The 21,649-nt window shown below is 27.9% G+C and overlaps 5 long non-coding RNA genes across 5 annotated transcripts; all 5 read left to right on the forward strand.

Moving 5' to 3' along the window:
* The first annotated feature begins 4,418 nt into the window (after positions 1 to 4,418).
* Positions 4,419 to 5,250, forward strand: LOC132931260 (uncharacterized). The gene is made up of 2 exons (XR_009662398.1): positions 4,419 to 4,529; positions 5,035 to 5,250. It is a non-coding gene; the product is annotated as an uncharacterized LOC132931260 (long non-coding RNA).
* A 2,902-nt stretch (positions 5,251 to 8,152) lies between these two features.
* LOC132931261 (uncharacterized) lies at positions 8,153 to 8,984 on the forward strand. Its single transcript, XR_009662399.1, has 2 exons — positions 8,153 to 8,263; positions 8,769 to 8,984. It is a non-coding gene; the product is annotated as an uncharacterized LOC132931261 (long non-coding RNA).
* Positions 8,985 to 11,886: 2,902 nt separating this feature from the next.
* On the forward strand, positions 11,887 to 12,718 carry LOC132931257 (uncharacterized). Its single transcript, XR_009662395.1, has 2 exons — positions 11,887 to 11,997; positions 12,503 to 12,718. It is a non-coding gene; the product is annotated as an uncharacterized LOC132931257 (long non-coding RNA).
* Positions 12,719 to 16,861: 4,143 nt separating this feature from the next.
* On the forward strand, positions 16,862 to 17,693 carry LOC132931230 (uncharacterized). Its single transcript, XR_009662361.1, has 2 exons — positions 16,862 to 16,972; positions 17,478 to 17,693. It is a non-coding gene; the product is annotated as an uncharacterized LOC132931230 (long non-coding RNA).
* Positions 17,694 to 20,595: 2,902 nt separating this feature from the next.
* On the forward strand, positions 20,596 to 21,427 carry LOC132931231 (uncharacterized). Its single transcript, XR_009662362.1, has 2 exons — positions 20,596 to 20,706; positions 21,212 to 21,427. It is a non-coding gene; the product is annotated as an uncharacterized LOC132931231 (long non-coding RNA).
* Positions 21,428 to 21,649: the final 222 nt, after the last annotated feature.

Consider the following 21,649-nt stretch of genomic DNA (forward strand, 5'->3'; position numbering starts at 1 on the left):
TAGTTATTCTCCAACCACTATACATAATATTTAACTGACTATTTTTTATTTTTAGATGGCAGTACAGCAGATCACTCAATACATGCTGAGACATGAATTCACATTTCTACCACTATGCAAAACATCAACATCCTACGTTGAAAATGGACTAGACAGTACTGCTAATAATAATGGTTTTGTGCAACGTGCGCGTAATGGGTATTGAATTTAATTGATATTAAATTAATAGTAGTGTAACAAAGAGTCAGTGTCATGAAACTCTGATCATTAGATTATAAGCAAATGATTCTAACTTTCAATAATTGACATTCAAATATTACATTTAAGCTGATACTTCATAAACACAATAAAACATGATTTTACATGGTAATTTTAACAAATATTACAAAGTCATATTTTTAACTGTTTATAAAACACTCAATTCTCATGTTAGTGTCTAGAAACCTTGACTACTAAATTATGACAATGATTCTTATTGTATACGTTATACAAGTATTACAAACTCTTATTATTTTAATATTGAAAAGCAGCAATTTTATGTTAATGTACAAGTGTATTCTTTACTTATATTTTGTTTTACATTAAAACTCAACAAAACATTCTGGTAGATTTGTACTATCTGTTTTATTGCTAAGCATTATAATTATTTCTTTAACCATTATACGTATTTAACTGACTATTTGTGTTTTAGATGGCAGTACTGCAGATCACTGGAGGCATGCTGAGACATGAATTAACATTTCTATCACTTGGGAAAGTTACAACATTTTCCGTTGAAAATGGAATAGAAGGTACTGCTAATATTAATGGTTTTATGCAACGTGCGTGTAATGGGTATTGGATGTAATTGATATTCAATTAATAGTAGTGTTACAAAAAGTTAGTGTCATAAAACCCTAACCATTATATTAAGTAAATGGTTCTTATTTACCATTATTAACTTCCATATATTTCATTTAGGCTCATACTTGATAATAAACACTATAAAACGTGCTTATATATCATAATTTTGACTCATATTACAAATTCATATTTTTAGCTGCTCATAAAAATCTCAATTATCAAGTTAGTGTCATGAAACCTAGACAATTAGATTAAGTAAATGATTCTTATTTACCATTACTAACATCCATATTTGTCATTTAAGCTGATACTTCATAAACACTATAAAACATGTTTTTTATATGATAATATTGACTGATATTACAAATTCATACTTTGAACTGCCTGTAAAACACTGTATTCTCAACTTATTCTCCAAACGGTTATACGTTATTAACTTACTACATTTTTTCAGATGGCAGTATATCAGATCAATCAAGGCATGCTGAGACACGAATTCACATTTTCTACCACTAAGGAGAGTATCAACATCCTAGGTTGAAAATGGACTAGAAGATACTGATAATAATATTGGATTTATGCAATGGTTATTGAATATAATTGACACTAAATTAATAGCTGTGAAACAATTGAGATTTGTTAAATATCTGAATAAAATAATAGTAAACAACTTTAGCTTGTATTGTTTATTCTTAAATTTTACCTATGCTATAAATATATTTTGTTTTTACTATAATATTTAAATGATCATTATAAAACATTTATAAAACACTCAAATATTAAGTTCATGTTTAGAAGGTTGAACAATAGTTTAAGAAATTTACCATTATTGTCTTTCACGTGTTTCATTTAACCTGGTATTTTGAATACACTATAATACATGTTTTTATATGATAATTTTGACAAATTCCAATTTTAAAACTGCTTATAAAACACTCAAAATTATTAAATGTATGCACCGACAGAGGGCGGTAGTGGGGACGACATCCGTCGGCCGATGCCCGATCGCCTCAGAGTAAAACTAGTTGGTTGTGTGCCGTTCGCCGGACGGCCTTTTGACATAATTGACGGTTGTTTTTACTTAGCTATTGGGTGTAGTTGTTGTTCATTTAATAAAGATTTTTGATATTATAAACGAATTGTTCATATTTTATGCCCGAAGTTAACACAAGTAAGTGTCTTGATCCTTGACTACTCTATTACGAAAATGATTCTAATTTATAATTTTTAACTTGCACATGTCTCATTTAACCTGATATTTTTACTTCATAAAAACCATAAAATATGATTTTACAAGTTAATTTTGACGAATAATACAAATTAATATTTTTAGATTCTGAACGGAGTGATGAATGTATTGATTTTACAACGATGTTTGTATTATTTTTGTGTCCGTCATCACTTTTTTGGAGTAGTAATAATGCTTCGTTTTTGACTTCAGCCCCTCTTTGAAAAGACAAAATCGATTTTTTGATTTTGCTGCAAGTCAAAAACGAATCATTGTAAATACTTGAAATTTTCAACAAACGTTTATATTAGCGTTATCTATTTGCGATTAAATTTTCAAAATATTTTGACATTTTTTAAGCTACTTATAGATAATTGAGACTTATCGTAGTAAAAAATAAATCAAAAATCGTTAGTCACAATTATTGTTTATAAGCATTTAAAGTTCATATGTTTAGAAAATATATCAAAATCACGAAAATTTGCAAAGAATTTTGAAGTTGAAAATTCATAAAATCTTTGTGATTTATACTTAAGGTTGGATATACTAGGTTATCCATAAGTTTTCCTTCAAGTAACAGTAAAAAAATAAATCCATTGTCAATATAGAAAACATTTTATGTGCGTATGAAATATAATTTTTTACGAAATCGCGTAAAATAACGATATATTACAATTTAAATATAGGTAATAATATAATATATCCAACTAATTATCATTGACTGACAAATCATCTCCGTTCAGAATCGTTTTTCGTATACAATCCTACCCGTCGTTGCATTCAAATTTAACACATCCACTATAGTGACCAGTGACCTACTCACCATCTCTACTATACACCGGAGCGATACCCACTTTTTTCGTATTGAAAAGGAGCAAATTTTCGGTTGTACAAATAGTCACACTTATAATAGGTACATTTTATATTCTACAAAACATTCTGGTATATTTGTAGGTACTATCTTTTATGGCTTATCATAATTATTATTTCTTATCGTCTGTTATATAATATTATGTCTATATTTCCTATCATTTTGCAGTTTTACATTCGTATTTGTATTTGAGTTTCAACTGTAAATTGTTTTCAAGAATTTTGTAATAAAAATGAAGTTTGTCTGTTAGTTTATGTTTTGATTGTTTCCATTTAAAAAATTTTTCAGTGTTGTCCACGTACTAGTTGTTATATAAAAATTGTTGTCCTCCTTACGGTGTCTAGTAGCGACATTTTATCCTCCAACCATTATACATATTTAACTTACTATTTTTTTTTTAGATGGCAGTACAGCAGATCATTCAATACATGCCGAGACATGAATTCACATTTCTACCACTATGCTAAATATCAATATCCTACGTTGAAAATGTACTAGACGATACTGCTAATAACAAGGGTTTTGTGCAACGTGCGTGTAATGGGTATTGAATTTAATTGATATTAAATTAATAGTAGTGTAACAAAAAGTCAGTGTCATGAAACCCTGACCATTAGATTATAAGCAAATGATTCTAATTTTCAATAATTGACATTCAAATATTACATTTAAGCTGATACTTCACAAACACAATAAAAAATGATTTAATATCATAATTTTGACATGATTTTACATGGTAATTTAAACAAATATTACAAAGTCATACTTTGAACTGCTTGTAAAACACTGTATTCTCAAGTTATTCTCCAACCACTATACATAATATTTAACTGACTATTTTTTATTTTTAGATGGCAGTACAGCAGATCACTCAATACATGCTGAGACATGAATTCACATTTCTACCACTATGCAAAACATCAACATCCTACGTTGAAAATGGACTAGACAGTACTGCTAATAATAATGGTTTTGTGCAACGTGCGCGTAATGGGTATTGAATTTAATTGATATTAAATTAATAGTAGTGTAACAAAGAGTCAGTGTCATGAAACTCTGATCATTAGATTATAAGCAAATGATTCTAACTTTCAATAATTGACATTCAAATATTACATTTAAGCTGATACTTCATAAACACAATAAAACATGATTTTACATGGTAATTTTAACAAATATTACAAAGTCATATTTTTAACTGTTTATAAAACACTCAATTCTCATGTTAGTGTCTAGAAACCTTGACTACTAAATTATGACAATGATTCTTATTGTATACGTTATACAAGTATTACAAACTCTTATTATTTTAATATTGAAAAGCAGCAATTTTATGTTAATGTACAAGTGTATTCTTTACTTATATTTTGTTTTACATTAAAACTCAACAAAACATTCTGGTAGATTTGTACTATCTGTTTTATTGCTAAGCATTATAATTATTTCTTTAACCATTATACGTATTTAACTGACTATTTGTGTTTTAGATGGCAGTACTGCAGATCACTGGAGGCATGCTGAGACATGAATTAACATTTCTATCACTTGGGAAAGTTACAACATTTTCCGTTGAAAATGGAATAGAAGGTACTGCTAATATTAATGGTTTTATGCAACGTGCGTGTAATGGGTATTGGATGTAATTGATATTCAATTAATAGTAGTGTTACAAAAAGTTAGTGTCATAAAACCCTAACCATTATATTAAGTAAATGGTTCTTATTTACCATTATTAACTTCCATATATTTCATTTAGGCTCATACTTGATAATAAACACTATAAAACGTGCTTATATATCATAATTTTGACTCATATTACAAATTCATATTTTTAGCTGCTCATAAAAATCTCAATTATCAAGTTAGTGTCATGAAACCTAGACAATTAGATTAAGTAAATGATTCTTATTTACCATTACTAACATCCATATTTGTCATTTAAGCTGATACTTCATAAACACTATAAAACATGTTTTTTATATGATAATATTGACTGATATTACAAATTCATACTTTGAACTGCCTGTAAAACACTGTATTCTCAACTTATTCTCCAACGGTTATACGTTATTAACTTACTACATTTTTTCAGATGGCAGTATATCAGATCAATCAAGGCATGCTGAGACACGAATTCACATTTCTACCACTAAGGAGAGTATCAACATCCTAGGTTGAAAATGGACTAGAAGATACTGATAATAATATTGGATTTATGCAATGGTTATTGAATATAATTGACACTAAATTAATAGCTGTGAAACAATTGAGATTTGTTAAATATCTGAATAAAATAATAGTAAACAACTTTAGCTTGTATTGTTTATTCTTAAATTTTACCTATGCTATAAATATATTTTGTTTTTACTATAATATTTAAATGATCATTATAAAACATTTATAAAACACTCAAATATTAAGTTCATGTTTAGAAGGTTGAACAATAGTTTAAGAAATTTACCATTATTGTCTTTCACGTGTTTCATTTAACCTGGTATTTTGAATACACTATAATACATGTTTTTATATGATAATTTTGACAAATTCCAATTTTAAACTGCTTATAAAACACTCAAAATTATTAAATGTATGCACCGACAGAGGGCGGTAGTGGGGACGACATCCGTCGGCCGATGCCCGATCGCCTCAGAGTAAAACTAGTTGGTTGTGTGCCGTTCGCCGGACGGCCTTTTGACATAATTGACGGTTGTTTTTACTTAGCTATTGGGTGTAGTTGTTGTTCATTTAATAAAGATTTTTGATATTATAAACGAATTGTTCATATTTTATGCCCGAAGTTAACACAAGTAAGTGTCTTGATCCTTGACTACTCTATTACGAAAATGATTCTAATTTATAATTTTTAACTTGCACATGTCTCATTTAACCTGATATTTTTACTTCATAAAAACCATAAAATATGATTTTACAAGTTAATTTTGACGAATAATACAAATTAATATTTTTAGATTCTGAACGGAGTGATGAATGTATTGATTTTACAACGATGTTTGTATTATTTTTGTGTCCGTCATCACTTTTTGGAGTAGTAATAATGCTTCGTTTTTGACTTCAGCCCCTCTTTGAAAAGACAAAATCGATTTTTTGATTTTGCTGCAAGTCAAAAACGAATCATTGTAAATACTTGAAATTTTCAACAAACGTTTATATTAGCGTTATCTATTTGCGATTAAATTTTCAAAATATTTTGACATTTTTTAAGCTACTTATAGATAATTGAGACTTATCGTAGTAAAAAATAAATCAAAAATCGTTAGTCACAATTATTGTTTATAAGCATTTAAAGTTCATATGTTTAGAAAATATATCAAAATCACGAAAATTTGCAAAGAATTTTGAAGTTGAAAATTCATAAAATCTTTGTGATTTATACTTAAGGTTGGATATACTAGGTTATCCATAAGTTTTCCTTCAAGTAACAGTAAAAAAATAAATCCATTGTCAATATAGAAAACATTTTATGTGCGTATGAAATATAATTTTTTACGAAATCGCGTAAAATAACGATATATTACAATTTAAATATAGGTAATAATATAATATATCCAACTAATTATCATTGACTGACAAATCATCTCCGTTCAGAATCGTTTTTCGTATACAATCCTACCCGTCGTTGCATTCAAATTTAACACATCCACTATAGTGACCAGTGACCTACTCACCATCTCTACTATACACCGGAGCGATACCCACTTTTTTCGTATTGAAAAGGAGCAAATTTTCGGTTGTACAAATAGTCACACTTATAATAGGTACATTTTATATTCTACAAAACATTCTGGTATATTTGTAGGTACTATCTTTTATGGCTTATCATAATTATTATTTCTTATCGTCTGTTATATAATATTATGTCTATATTTCCTATCATTTTGCAGTTTTACATTCGTATTTGTATTTGAGTTTCAACTGTAAATTGTTTTCAAGAATTTTGTAATAAAAATGAAGTTTGTCTGTTAGTTTATGTTTTGATTGTTTCCATTTAAAAAATTTTTCAGTGTTGTCCACGTACTAGTTGTTATATAAAAATTGTTGTCCTCCTTACGGTGTCTAGTAGCGACATTTTATCCTCCAACCATTATACATATTTAACTTACTATTTTTTTTTTAGATGGCAGTACAGCAGATCATTCAATACATGCCGAGACATGAATTCACATTTCTACCACTATGCTAAATATCAATATCCTACGTTGAAAATGTACTAGACGATACTGCTAATAACAAGGGTTTTGTGCAACGTGCGTGTAATGGGTATTGAATTTAATTGATATTAAATTAATAGTAGTGTAACAAAAAGTCAGTGTCATGAAACCCTGACCATTAGATTATAAGCAAATGATTCTAATTTTCAATAATTGACATTCAAATATTACATTTAAGCTGATACTTCACAAACACAATAAAAAATGATTTAATATCATAATTTTGACATGATTTTACATGGTAATTTAAACAAATATTACAAAGTCATACTTTGAACTGCTTGTAAAACACTGTATTCTCAAGTTATTCTCCAACCACTATACATAATATTTAACTGACTATTTTTTATTTTTAGATGGCAGTACAGCAGATCACTCAATACATGCTGAGACATGAATTCACATTTCTACCACTATGCAAAACATCAACATCCTACGTTGAAAATGGACTAGACAGTACTGCTAATAATAATGGTTTTGTGCAACGTGCGCGTAATGGGTATTGAATTTAATTGATATTAAATTAATAGTAGTGTAACAAAGAGTCAGTGTCATGAAACTCTGATCATTAGATTATAAGCAAATGATTCTAACTTTCAATAATTGACATTCAAATATTACATTTAAGCTGATACTTCATAAACACAATAAAACATGATTTTACATGGTAATTTTAACAAATATTACAAAGTCATATTTTTAACTGTTTATAAAACACTCAATTCTCATGTTAGTGTCTAGAAACCTTGACTACTAAATTATGACAATGATTCTTATTGTATACGTTATACAAGTATTACAAACTCTTATTATTTTAATATTGAAAAGCAGCAATTTTATGTTAATGTACAAGTGTATTCTTTACTTATATTTTGTTTTACATTAAAACTCAACAAAACATTCTGGTAGATTTGTACTATCTGTTTTATTGCTAAGCATTATAATTATTTCTTTAACCATTATACGTATTTAACTGACTATTTGTGTTTTAGATGGCAGTACTGCAGATCACTGGAGGCATGCTGAGACATGAATTAACATTTCTATCACTTGGGAAAGTTACAACATTTTCCGTTGAAAATGGAATAGAAGGTACTGCTAATATTAATGGTTTTATGCAACGTGCGTGTAATGGGTATTGGATGTAATTGATATTCAATTAATAGTAGTGTTACAAAAAGTTAGTGTCATAAAACCCTAACCATTATATTAAGTAAATGGTTCTTATTTACCATTATTAACTTCCATATATTTCATTTAGGCTCATACTTGATAATAAACACTATAAAACGTGCTTATATATCATAATTTTGACTCATATTACAAATTCATATTTTTAGCTGCTCATAAAAATCTCAATTATCAAGTTAGTGTCATGAAACCTAGACAATTAGATTAAGTAAATGATTCTTATTTACCATTACTAACATCCATATTTGTCATTTAAGCTGATACTTCATAAACACTATAAAACATGTTTTTTATATGATAATATTGACTGATATTACAAATTCATACTTTGAACTGCCTGTAAAACACTGTATTCTCAACTTATTCTCCAACGGTTATACGTTATTAACTTACTACATTTTTTCAGATGGCAGTATATCAGATCAATCAAGGCATGCTGAGACACGAATTCACATTTCTACCACTAAGGAGAGTATCAACATCCTAGGTTGAAAATGGACTAGAAGATACTGATAATAATATTGGATTTATGCAATGGTTATTGAATATAATTGACACTAAATTAATAGCTGTGAAACAATTGAGATTTGTTAAATATCTGAATAAAATAATAGTAAACAACTTTAGCTTGTATTGTTTATTCTTAAATTTTACCTATGCTATAAATATATTTTGTTTTTACTATAATATTTAAATGATCATTATAAAACATTTATAAAACACTCAAATATTAAGTTCATGTTTAGAAGGTTGAACAATAGTTTAAGAAATTTACCATTATTGTCTTTCACGTGTTTCATTTAACCTGGTATTTTGAATACACTATAATACATGTTTTTATATGATAATTTTGACAAATTCCAATTTTAAACTGCTTATAAAACACTCAAAATTATTAAATGTATGCACCGACAGAGGGCGGTAGTGGGGACGACATCCGTCGGCCGATGCCCGATCGCCTCAGAGTAAAACTAGTTGGTTGTGTGCCGTTCGCCGGACGGCCTTTTGACATAATTGACGGTTGTTTTTACTTAGCTATTGGGTGTAGTTGTTGTTCATTTAATAAAGATTTTTGATATTATAAACGAATTGTTCATATTTTATGCCCGAAGTTAACACAAGTAAGTGTCTTGATCCTTGACTACTCTATTACGAAAATGATTCTAATTTATAATTTTTAACTTGCACATGTCTCATTTAACCTGATATTTTTACTTCATAAAAACCATAAAATATGATTTTACAAGTTAATTTTGACGAATAATACAAATTAATATTTTTAGATTCTGAACGGAGTGATGAATGTATTGATTTTACAACGATGTTTGTATTATTTTTGTGTCCGTCATCACTTTTTGGAGTAGTAATAATGCTTCGTTTTTGACTTCAGCCCCTCTTTGAAAAGACAAAATCGATTTTTTGATTTTGCTGCAAGTCAAAAACGAATCATTGTAAATACTTGAAATTTTCAACAAACGTTTATATTAGCGTTATCTATTTGCGATTAAATTTTCAAAATATTTTGACATTTTTTAAGCTACTTATAGATAATTGAGACTTATCGTAGTAAAAAATAAATCAAAAATCGTTAGTCACAATTATTGTTTATAAGCATTTAAAGTTCATATGTTTAGAAAATATATCAAAATCACGAAAATTTGCAAAGAATTTTGAAGTTGAAAATTCATAAAATCTTTGTGATTTATACTTAAGGTTGGATATACTAGGTTATCCATAAGTTTTCCTTCAAGTAACAGTAAAAAAATAAATCCATTGTCAATATAGAAAACATTTTATGTGCGTATGAAATATAATTTTTTACGAAATCGCGTAAAATAACGATATATTACAATTTAAATATAGGTAATAATATAATATATCCAACTAATTATCATTGACTGACAAATCATCTCCGTTCAGAATCGTTTTTCGTATACAATCCTACCCGTCGTTGCATTCAAATTTAACACATCCACTATAGTGACCAGTGACCTACTCACCATCTCTACTATACACCGGAGCGATACCCACTTTTTTCGTATTGAAAAGGAGCAAATTTTCGGTTGTACAAATAGTCACACTTATAATAGGTACATTTTATATTCTACAAAACATTCTGGTATATTTGTAGGTACTATCTTTTATGGCTTATCATAATTATTATTTCTTATCGTCTGTTATATAATATTATGTCTATATTTCCTATCATTTTGCAGTTTTACATTCGTATTTGTATTTGAGTTTCAACTGTAAATTGTTTTCAAGAATTTTGTAATAAAAATGAAGTTTGTCTGTTAGTTTATGTTTTGATTGTTTCCATTTAAAAAATTTTTCAGTGTTGTCCACGTACTAGTTGTTATATAAAAATTGTTGTCCTCCTTACGGTGTCTAGTAGCGACATTTTATCCTCCAACCATTATACATATTTAACTTACTATTTTTTTTTTAGATGGCAGTACAGCAGATCATTCAATACATGCCGAGACATGAATTCACATTTCTACCACTATGCTAAATATCAATATCCTACGTTGAAAATGTACTAGACGATACTGCTAATAACAAGGGTTTTGTGCAACGTGCGTGTAATGGGTATTGAATTTAATTGATATTAAATTAATAGTAGTGTAACAAAAAGTCAGTGTCATGAAACCCTGACCATTAGATTATAAGCAAATGATTCTAATTTTCAATAATTGACATTCAAATATTACATTTAAGCTGATACTTCACAAACACAATAAAAAATGATTTAATATCATAATTTTGACATGATTTTACATGGTAATTTAAACAAATATTACAAAGTCATACTTTGAACTGCTTGTAAAACACTGTATTCTCAAGTTATTCTCCAACCACTATACATAATATTTAACTGACTATTTTTTATTTTTAGATGGCAGTACAGCAGATCACTCAATACATGCTGAGACATGAATTCACATTTCTACCACTATGCAAAACATCAACATCCTACGTTGAAAATGGACTAGACAGTACTGCTAATAATAATGGTTTTGTGCAACGTGCGCGTAATGGGTATTGAATTTAATTGATATTAAATTAATAGTAGTGTAACAAAGAGTCAGTGTCATGAAACTCTGATCATTAGATTATAAGCAAATGATTCTAACTTTCAATAATTGACATTCAAATATTACATTTAAGCTGATACTTCATAAACACAATAAAACATGATTTTACATGGTAATTTTAACAAATATTACAAAGTCATATTTTTAACTGTTTATAAAACACTCAATTCTCATGTTAGTGTCTAGAAACCTTGACTACTAAATTATGACAATGATTCTTATTGTATACGTTATACAAGTATTACAAACTCTTATTATTTTAATATTGAAAAGCAGCAATTTTATGTTAATGTACAAGTGTATTCTTTACTTATATTTTGTTTTACATTAAAACTCAACAAAACATTCTGGTAGATTTGTACTATCTGTTTTATTGCTAAGCATTATAATTATTTCTTTAACCATTATACGTATTTAACTGACTATTTGTGTTTTAGATGGCAGTACTGCAGATCACTGGAGGCATGCTGAGACATGAATTAACATTTCTATCACTTGGGAAAGTTACAACATTTTCCGTTGAAAATGGAATAGAAGGTACTGCTAATATTAATGGTTTTATGCAACGTGCGTGTAATGGGTATTGGATGTAATTGATATTCAATTAATAGTAGTGTTACAAAAAGTTAGTGTCATAAAACCCTAACCATTATATTAAGTAAATGGTTCTTATTTACCATTATTAACTTCCATATATTTCATTTAGGCTCATACTTGATAATAAACACTATAAAACGTGCTTATATATCATAATTTTGACTCATATTACAAATTCATATTTTTAGCTGCTCATAAAAATCTCAATTATCAAGTTAGTGTCATGAAACCTAGACAATTAGATTAAGTAAATGATTCTTATTTACCATTACTAACATCCATATTTGTCATTTAAGCTGATACTTCATAAACACTATAAAACATGTTTTTTATATGATAATATTGACTGATATTACAAATTCATACTTTGAACTGCCTGTAAAACACTGTATTCTCAACTTATTCTCCAACGGTTATACGTTATTAACTTACTACATTTTTTCAGATGGCAGTATATCAGATCAATCAAGGCATGCTGAGACACGAATTCACATTTCTACCACTAAGGAGAGTATCAACATCCTAGGTTGAAAATGGACTAGAAGATACTGATAATAATATTGGATTTATGCAATGGTTATTGAATATAATTGACACTAAATTAATAGCTGTGAAACAATTGAGATTTGTTAAATATCTGAATAAAATAATAGTAAACAACTTTAGCTTGTATTGTTTATTCTTAAATTTTACCTATGCTATAAATATATTTTGTTTTTACTATAATATTTAAATGATCATTATAAAACATTTATAAAACACTCAAATATTAAGTTCATGTTTAGAAGGTTGAACAATAGTTTAAGAAATTTACCATTATTGTCTTTCACGTGTTTCATTTAACCTGGTATTTTGAATACACTATAATACATGTTTTTATATGATAATTTTGACAAATTCCAATTTTAAACTGCTTATAAAACACTCAAAATTATTAAATGTATGCACCGACAGAGGGCGGTAGTGGGGACGACATCCGTCGGCCGATGCCCGATCGCCTCAGAGTAAAACTAGTTGGTTGTGTGCCGTTCGCCGGACGGCCTTTTGACATAATTGACGGTTGTTTTTACTTAGCTATTGGGTGTAGTTGTTGTTCATTTAATAAAGATTTTTGATATTATAAACGAATTGTTCATATTTTATGCCCGAAGTTAACACAAGTAAGTGTCTTGATCCTTGACTACTCTATTACGAAAATGATTCTAATTTATAATTTTTAACTTGCACATGTCTCATTTAACCTGATATTTTTACTTCATAAAAACCATAAAATATGATTTTACAAGTTAATTTTGACGAATAATACAAATTAATATTTTTAGATTCTGAACGGAGTGATGAATGTATTGATTTTACAACGATGTTTGTATTATTTTTGTGTCCGTCATCACTTTTTGGAGTAGTAATAATGCTTCGTTTTTGACTTCAGCCCCTCTTTGAAAAGACAAAATCGATTTTTTGATTTTGCTGCAAGTCAAAAACGAATCATTGTAAATACTTGAAATTTTCAACAAACGTTTATATTAGCGTTATCTATTTGCGATTAAATTTTCAAAATATTTTGACATTTTTTAAGCTACTTATAGATAATTGAGACTTATCGTAGTAAAAAATAAATCAAAAATCGTTAGTCACAATTATTGTTTATAAGCATTTAAAGTTCATATGTTTAGAAAATATATCAAAATCACGAAAATTTGCAAAGAATTTTGAAGTTGAAAATTCATAAAATCTTTGTGATTTATACTTAAGGTTGGATATACTAGGTTATCCATAAGTTTTCCTTCAAGTAACAGTAAAAAAATAAATCCATTGTCAATATAGAAAACATTTTATGTGCGTATGAAATATAATTTTTTACGAAATCGCGTAAAATAACGATATATTACAATTTAAATATAGGTAATAATATAATATATCCAACTAATTATCATTGACTGACAAATCATCTCCGTTCAGAATCGTTTTTCGTATACAATCCTACCCGTCGTTGCATTCAAATTTAACACATCCACTATAGTGACCAGTGACCTACTCACCATCTCTACTATACACCGGAGCGATACCCACTTTTTTCGTATTGAAAAGGAGCAAATTTTCGGTTGTACAAATAGTCACACTTATAATAGGTACATTTTATATTCTACAAAACATTCTGGTATATTTGTAGGTACTATCTTTTATGGCTTATCATAATTATTATTTCTTATCGTCTGTTATATAATATTATGTCTATATTTCCTATCATTTTGCAGTTTTACATTCGTATTTGTATTTGAGTTTCAACTGTAAATTGTTTTCAAGAATTTTGTAATAAAAATGAAGTTTGTCTGTTAGTTTATGTTTTGATTGTTTCCATTTAAAAAATTTTTCAGTGTTGTCCACGTACTAGTTGTTATATAAAAATTGTTGTCCTCCTTACGGTGTCTAGTAGCGACATTTTATCCTCCAACCATTATACATATTTAACTTACTATTTTTTTTTTAGATGGCAGTACAGCAGATCATTCAATACATGCCGAGACATGAATTCACATTTCTACCACTATGCTAAATATCAATATCCTACGTTGAAAATGTACTAGACGATACTGCTAATAACAAGGGTTTTGTGCAACGTGCGTGTAATGGGTATTGAATTTAATTGATATTAAATTAATAGTAGTGTAACAAAAAGTCAGTGTCATGAAACCCTGACCATTAGATTATAAGCAAATGATTCTAATTTTCAATAATTGACATTCAAATATTACATTTAAGCTGATACTTCACAAACACAATAAAAAATGATTTAATATCATAATTTTGACATGATTTTACATGGTAATTTAAACAAATATTACAAAGTCATACTTTGAACTGCTTGTAAAACACTGTATTCTCAAGTTATTCTCCAACCACTATACATAATATTTAACTGACTATTTTTTATTTTTAGATGGCAGTACAGCAGATCACTCAATACATGCTGAGACATGAATTCACATTTCTACCACTATGCAAAACATCAACATCCTACGTTGAAAATGGACTAGACAGTACTGCTAATAATAATGGTTTTGTGCAACGTGCGCGTAATGGGTATTGAATTTAATTGATATTAAATTAATAGTAGTGTAACAAAGAGTCAGTGTCATGAAACTCTGATCATTAGATTATAAGCAAATGATTCTAACTTTCAATAATTGACATTCAAATATTACATTTAAGCTGATACTTCATAAACACAATAAAACATGATTTTACATGGTAATTTTAACAAATATTACAAAGTCATATTTTTAACTGTTTATAAAACACTCAATTCTCATGTTAGTGTCTAGAAACCTTGACTACTAAATTATGACAATGATTCTTATTGTATACGTTATACAAGTATTACAAACTCTTATTATTTTAATATTGAAAAGCAGCAATTTTATGTTAATGTACAAGTGTATTCTTTACTTATATTTTGTTTTACATTAAAACTCAACAAAACATTCTGGTAGATTTGTACTATCTGTTTTATTGCTAAGCATTATAATTATTTCTTTAACCATTATACGTATTTAACTGACTATTTGTGTTTTAGATGGCAGTACTGCAGATCACTGGAGGCATGCTGAGACATGAATTAACATTTCTATCACTTGGGAAAGTTACAACATTTTCCGTTGAAAATGGAATAGAAGGTACTGCTAATATTAATGGTTTTATGCAACGTGCGTGTAATGGGTATTGGATGTAATTGATATTCAATTAATAGTAGTGTTACAAAAAGTTAGTGTCATAAAACCCTAACCATTATATTAAGTAAATGGTTCTTATTTACCATTATTAACTTCCATATATTTCATTTAGGCTCATACTTGATAATAAACACTATAAAACGTGCTTATATATCATAATTTTGACTCATATTACAAATTCATATTTTTAGCTGCTCATAAAAATCTCAATTATCAAGTTAGTGTCATGAAACCTAGACAATTAGATTAAGTAAATGATTCTTATTTACCATTACTAACATCCATATTTGTCATTTAAGCTGATACTTCATAAACACTATAAAACATGTTTTTTATATGATAATATTGACTGATATTACAAATTCATACTTTGAACTGCCTGTAAAACACTGTATTCTCAACTTATTCTCCAACGGTTATACGTTATTAACTTACTACATTTTTTTAGATGGCAGTACAGCAGATCACTCAATACATGCTGAGACATGAATTCACATTTCTACCACTATGCAAAACATCAACATCCTACGTTGAAAATGGACTAGACAGTACTGCTAATAATAATGGTTTTGTGCAACGTGCGCGTAATGGGTATTGAATTTAATTGATATTAAATTAATAGTAGTGTAACAAAGAGTCAGTGTCATGAAACTCTGATCATTAGATTATAAGCAAATGATTCTAACTTTCAATAATTGACATTCAAATATTACATTTAAGCTGATACTTCATAAACACAATAAAACATGATTTTACATGGTAATTTTAACAAATATTACAAAGTCATATTTTTAACTGTTTATAAAACACTCAATTCTCATGTTAGTGTCTAGAAACCTTGACTACTAAATTATGACAATGATTCTTATTGTATACGTTATACAAGTATTACAAACTCTTATTATTTTAATATTGAAAAGCAGCAATTTTATGTTAATGTACAAGTGTATTCTTTACTTATATTTTGTTTTACATTAAAACTCAACAAAACATTCTGGTAGATTTGTACTATCTGTTTTATTGCTAAGCATTATAATTATTTCTTTAACCATTATACGTATTTAACTGACTATTTGTGTTTTAGATGGCAGTACTGCAGATCACTGGAGGCATGCTGAGACATGAATTAACATTTCTATCACTTGGGAAAGTTACAACATTTTCCGTTGAAAATGGAATAGAAGGTACTGCTAATATTAATGGTTTTATGCAACGTGCGTGTAATGGGTATTGGATGTAATTGATATTCAATTAATAGTAGTGTTACAAAAAGTTAGTGTCATAAAACCCTAACCATTATATTAAGTAAATGGTTCTTATTTACCATTATTAACTTCCATATATTTCATTTAGGCTCATACTTGATAATAAACACTATAAAACGTGCTTATATATCATAATTTTGACTCATATTACAAATTCATATTTTTAGCTGCTCATAAAAATCTCAATTATCAAGTTAGTGTCATGAAACCTAGACAATTAGATTAAGTAAATGATTCTTATTTACCATTACTAACATCCATATTTGTCATTTAAGCTGATACTTCATAAACACTATAAAACATGTTTTTTATATGATAATATTGACTGATATTACAAATTCATACTTTGAACTGCCTGTAAAACACTGTATTCTCAACTTATTCTCCAACGGTTATACGTTATTAACTTACTACATTTTTTCAGATGGCAGTATATCAGATCAATCAAGGCATGCTGAGACACGAATTCACATTTCTACCACTAAGGAGAGTATCAACATCCTAGGTTGAAAATGGACTAGAAGATACTGATAATAATATTGGATTTATGCAATGGTTATTGAATATAATTGACACTAAATTAATAGCTGTGAAACAATTGAGATTTGTTAAATATCTGAATAAAATAATAGTAAACAACTTTAGCTTGTATTGTTTATTCTTAAATTTTACCTATGCTATAAATATATTTTGTTTTTACTATAATATTTAAATGATCATTATAAAACATTTATAAAACACTCAAATATTAAGTTCATGTTTAGAAGGTTGAACAATAGTTTAAGAAATTTACCATTATTGTCTTTCACGTGTTTCATTTAACCTGGTATTTTGAATACACTATAATACATGTTTTTATATGATAATTTTGACAAATTCCAATTTTAAACTGCTTATAAAACACTCAAAATTATTAAATGTATGCACCGACAGAGGGCGGTAGTGGGGACGACATCCGTCGGCCGATGCCCGATCGCCTCAGAGTAAAACTAGTTGGTTGTGTGCCGTTCGCCGGACGGCCTTTTGACATAATTGACGGTTGTTTTTACTTAGCTATTGGGTGTAGTTGTTGTTCATTTAATAAAGATTTTTGATATTATAAACGAATTGTTCATATTTTATGCCCGAAGTTAACACAAGTAAGTGTCTTGATCCTTGACTACTCTATTACGAAAATGATTCTAATTTATAATTTTTAACTTGCACATGTCTCATTTAACCTGATATTTTTACTTCATAAAAACCATAAAATATGATTTTACAAGTTAATTTTGACGAATAATACAAATTAATATTTTTAGATTCTGAACGGAGTGATGAATGTATTGATTTTACAACGATGTTTGTATTATTTTTGTGTCCGTCATCACTTTTTGGAGTAGTAATAATGCTTCGTTTTTGACTTCAGCCCCTCTTTGAAAAGACAAAATCGATTTTTTGATTTTGCTGCAAGTCAAAAACGAATCATTGTAAATACTTGAAATTTTCAACAAACGTTTATATTAGCGTTATCTATTTGCGATTAAATTTTCAAAATATTTTGACATTTTTTAAGCTACTTATAGATAATTGAGACTTATCGTAGTAAAAAATAAATCAAAAATCGTTAGTCACAATTATTGTTTATAAGCATTTAAAGTTCATATGTTTAGAAAATATATCAAAATCACGAAAATTTGCAAAGAATTTTGAAGTTGAAAATTCATAAAATCTTTGTGATTTATACTTAAGGTTGGATATACTAGGTTATCCATAAGTTTTCCTTCAAGTAACAGTAAAAAAATAAATCCATTGTCAATATAGAAAACATTTTATGTGCGTATGAAATATAATTTTTTACGAAATCGCGTAAAATAACGATATATTACAATTTAAATATAGGTAATAATATAATATATCCAACTAATTATCATTGACTGACAAATCATCTCCGTTCAGAATCGTTTTTCGTATACAATCCTACCCGTCGTTGCATTCAAATTTAACACATCCACTATAGTGACCAGTGACCTACTCACCATCTCTACTATACACCGGAGCGATACCCACTTTTTTCGTATTGAAAAGGAGCAAATTTTCGGTTGTACAAATAGTCACACTTATAATAGGTACATTTTATATTCTACAAAACATTCTGGTATATTTGTAGGTACTATCTTTTATGGCTTATCATAATTATTATTTCTTATCGTCTGTTATATAATATTATGTCTATATTTCCTATCATTTTGCAGTTTTACATTCGTATTTGTATTTGAGTTTCAACTGTAAATTGTTTTCAAGAATTTTGTAATAAAAATGAAGTTTGTCTGTTAGTTTATGTTTTGATTGTTTCCATTTAAAAAATTATTCAGTGTTGTCCACGTACTAGTTGTTATATAAAAATTGTTGTCCTCCTTACGGTGTCTAGTAGCGACATTTTATCCTCCAACCATTATACATATTTAACTTACTATTTTTTTTTTAGATGGCAGTACAGCAGATCATTCAATACATGCCGAGACATGAATTCACATTTCTACCACTATGCTAAATATCAATATCCTACGTTGAAAATGTACTAGACGATACTGCTAATAACAAGGGTTTTGTGCAACGTGCGTGTAATGGGTATTGAATTTAATTGATATTAAATTAATAGTAGTGTAACAAAAAGTCAGTGTCATGAAACCCTGACCATTAGATTATAAGCAAATGATTCTAATTTTCAATAATTGACATTCAAATATTACATTTAAGCTGATACTTCACAAACACAATAAAAAATGATTTAATATCATAATTTTGACATGATTTTACATGGTAATTTAAACAAATATTACAAAGTCATACTTTGAACTGCTTGTAAAACACTGTATTCTCAAGTTATTCTCCAACCACTATACATAATATTTAACTGACTATTTTTTATTTTTAGATGGCAGTACAGCAGATCACTCAATACATGCTGAGACATGAATTCACATTTCTACCACTATGCAAAACATCAACATCCTACGTTGAAAATGGACTAGACAGTACTGCTAATAATAATGGTTTTGTGCAACGTGCGCGTAATGGGTATTGAATTTAATTGATATTAAATTAATAGTAGTGTAACAAAGAGTCAGTGTCATGAAACTCTGATCATTAGATTATAAGCAAATGATTCTAACTTTCAATAATTGACATTCAAATATTACATTTAAGCTGATACTTCATAAACACAATAAAACATGATTTTACATGGTAATTTTAACAAATATTACAAAGTCATATTTTTAACTGTTTATAAAACACTCAATTCTCATGTTAGTGTCTAGAAACCTTGACTACTAAATTATGACAATGATTCTTATTGTATACGTTATACAAGTATTACAAACTCTTATTATTTTAATATTGAAAAGCAGCAATTTTATGTTAATGTACAAGTGTATTCTTTACTTATATTTTGTTTTACATTAAAACTCAACAAAACATTCTGGTAGATTTGTACTATCTGTTTTATTGCTAAGCATTATAATTATTTCTTTAACCATTATACGTATTTAACTGACTATTTGTGTTTTAGATGGCAGTACTGCAGATCACTGGAGGCATGCTGAGACATGAATTAACATTTCTATCACTTGGGAAAGTTACAACATTTTCCGTTGAAAATGGAATAGAAGGTACTGCTAATATTAATGGTTTTATGCAACGTGCGTGTAATGGGTATTGGATGTAATTGATATTCAATTAATAGTAGTGTTACAAAAAGTTAGTGTCATAAAACCCTAACCATTATATTAAGTAAATGGTTCTTATTTACCATTATTAACTTCCATATATTTCATTTAGGCTCATACTTGATAATAAACACTATAAAACGTGCTTATATATCATAATTTTGACTCATATTACAAATTCATATTTTTAGCTGCTCATAAAAATCTCAATTATCAAGTTAGTGTCATGAAACCTAGACAATTAGATTAAGTAAATGATTCTTATTTACCATTACTAACATCCATATTTGTCATTTAAGCTGATACTTCATAAACACTATAAAACATGTTTTTTATATGATAATATTGACTGATATTACAAATTCATACTTTGAACTGCCTGTAAAACACTGTATTCTCAACTTATTCTCCAACGGTTATACGTTATTAACTTACTACATTTTTTCAGATGGCAGTATATCAGATCAATCAAGGCATGCTGAGACACGAATTCACATTTCTACCACTAAGGAGAGTATCAACATCCTAGGTTGAAAATGGACTAGAAGATACTGATAATAATATTGGATTTATGCAATGGTTATTGAATATAATTGACACTAAATTAATAGCTGTGAAACAATTGAGATTTGTTAAATATCTGAATAAAATAATAGTAAACAACTTTAGCTTGTATTGTTTATTCTTAAATTTTACCTATGCTATAAATATATTTTGTTTTTACTATAATATTTAAATGATCATTATAAAACATTTATAAAACACTCAAATATTAAGTTCATGTTTAGAAGGTTGAACAATAGTTTAAGAAATTTACCATTATTGTCTTTCACGTGTTTCATTTAACCTGGTATTTTGAATACACTATAATACATGTTTTTATATG

Source organism: Rhopalosiphum padi, unplaced genomic scaffold, assembly GCF_020882245.1.
Source record: "Rhopalosiphum padi isolate XX-2018 unplaced genomic scaffold, ASM2088224v1 scaffold1, whole genome shotgun sequence".
NCBI classification, from domain to species: Eukaryota; Metazoa; Arthropoda; class Insecta; order Hemiptera; family Aphididae; genus Rhopalosiphum; species Rhopalosiphum padi.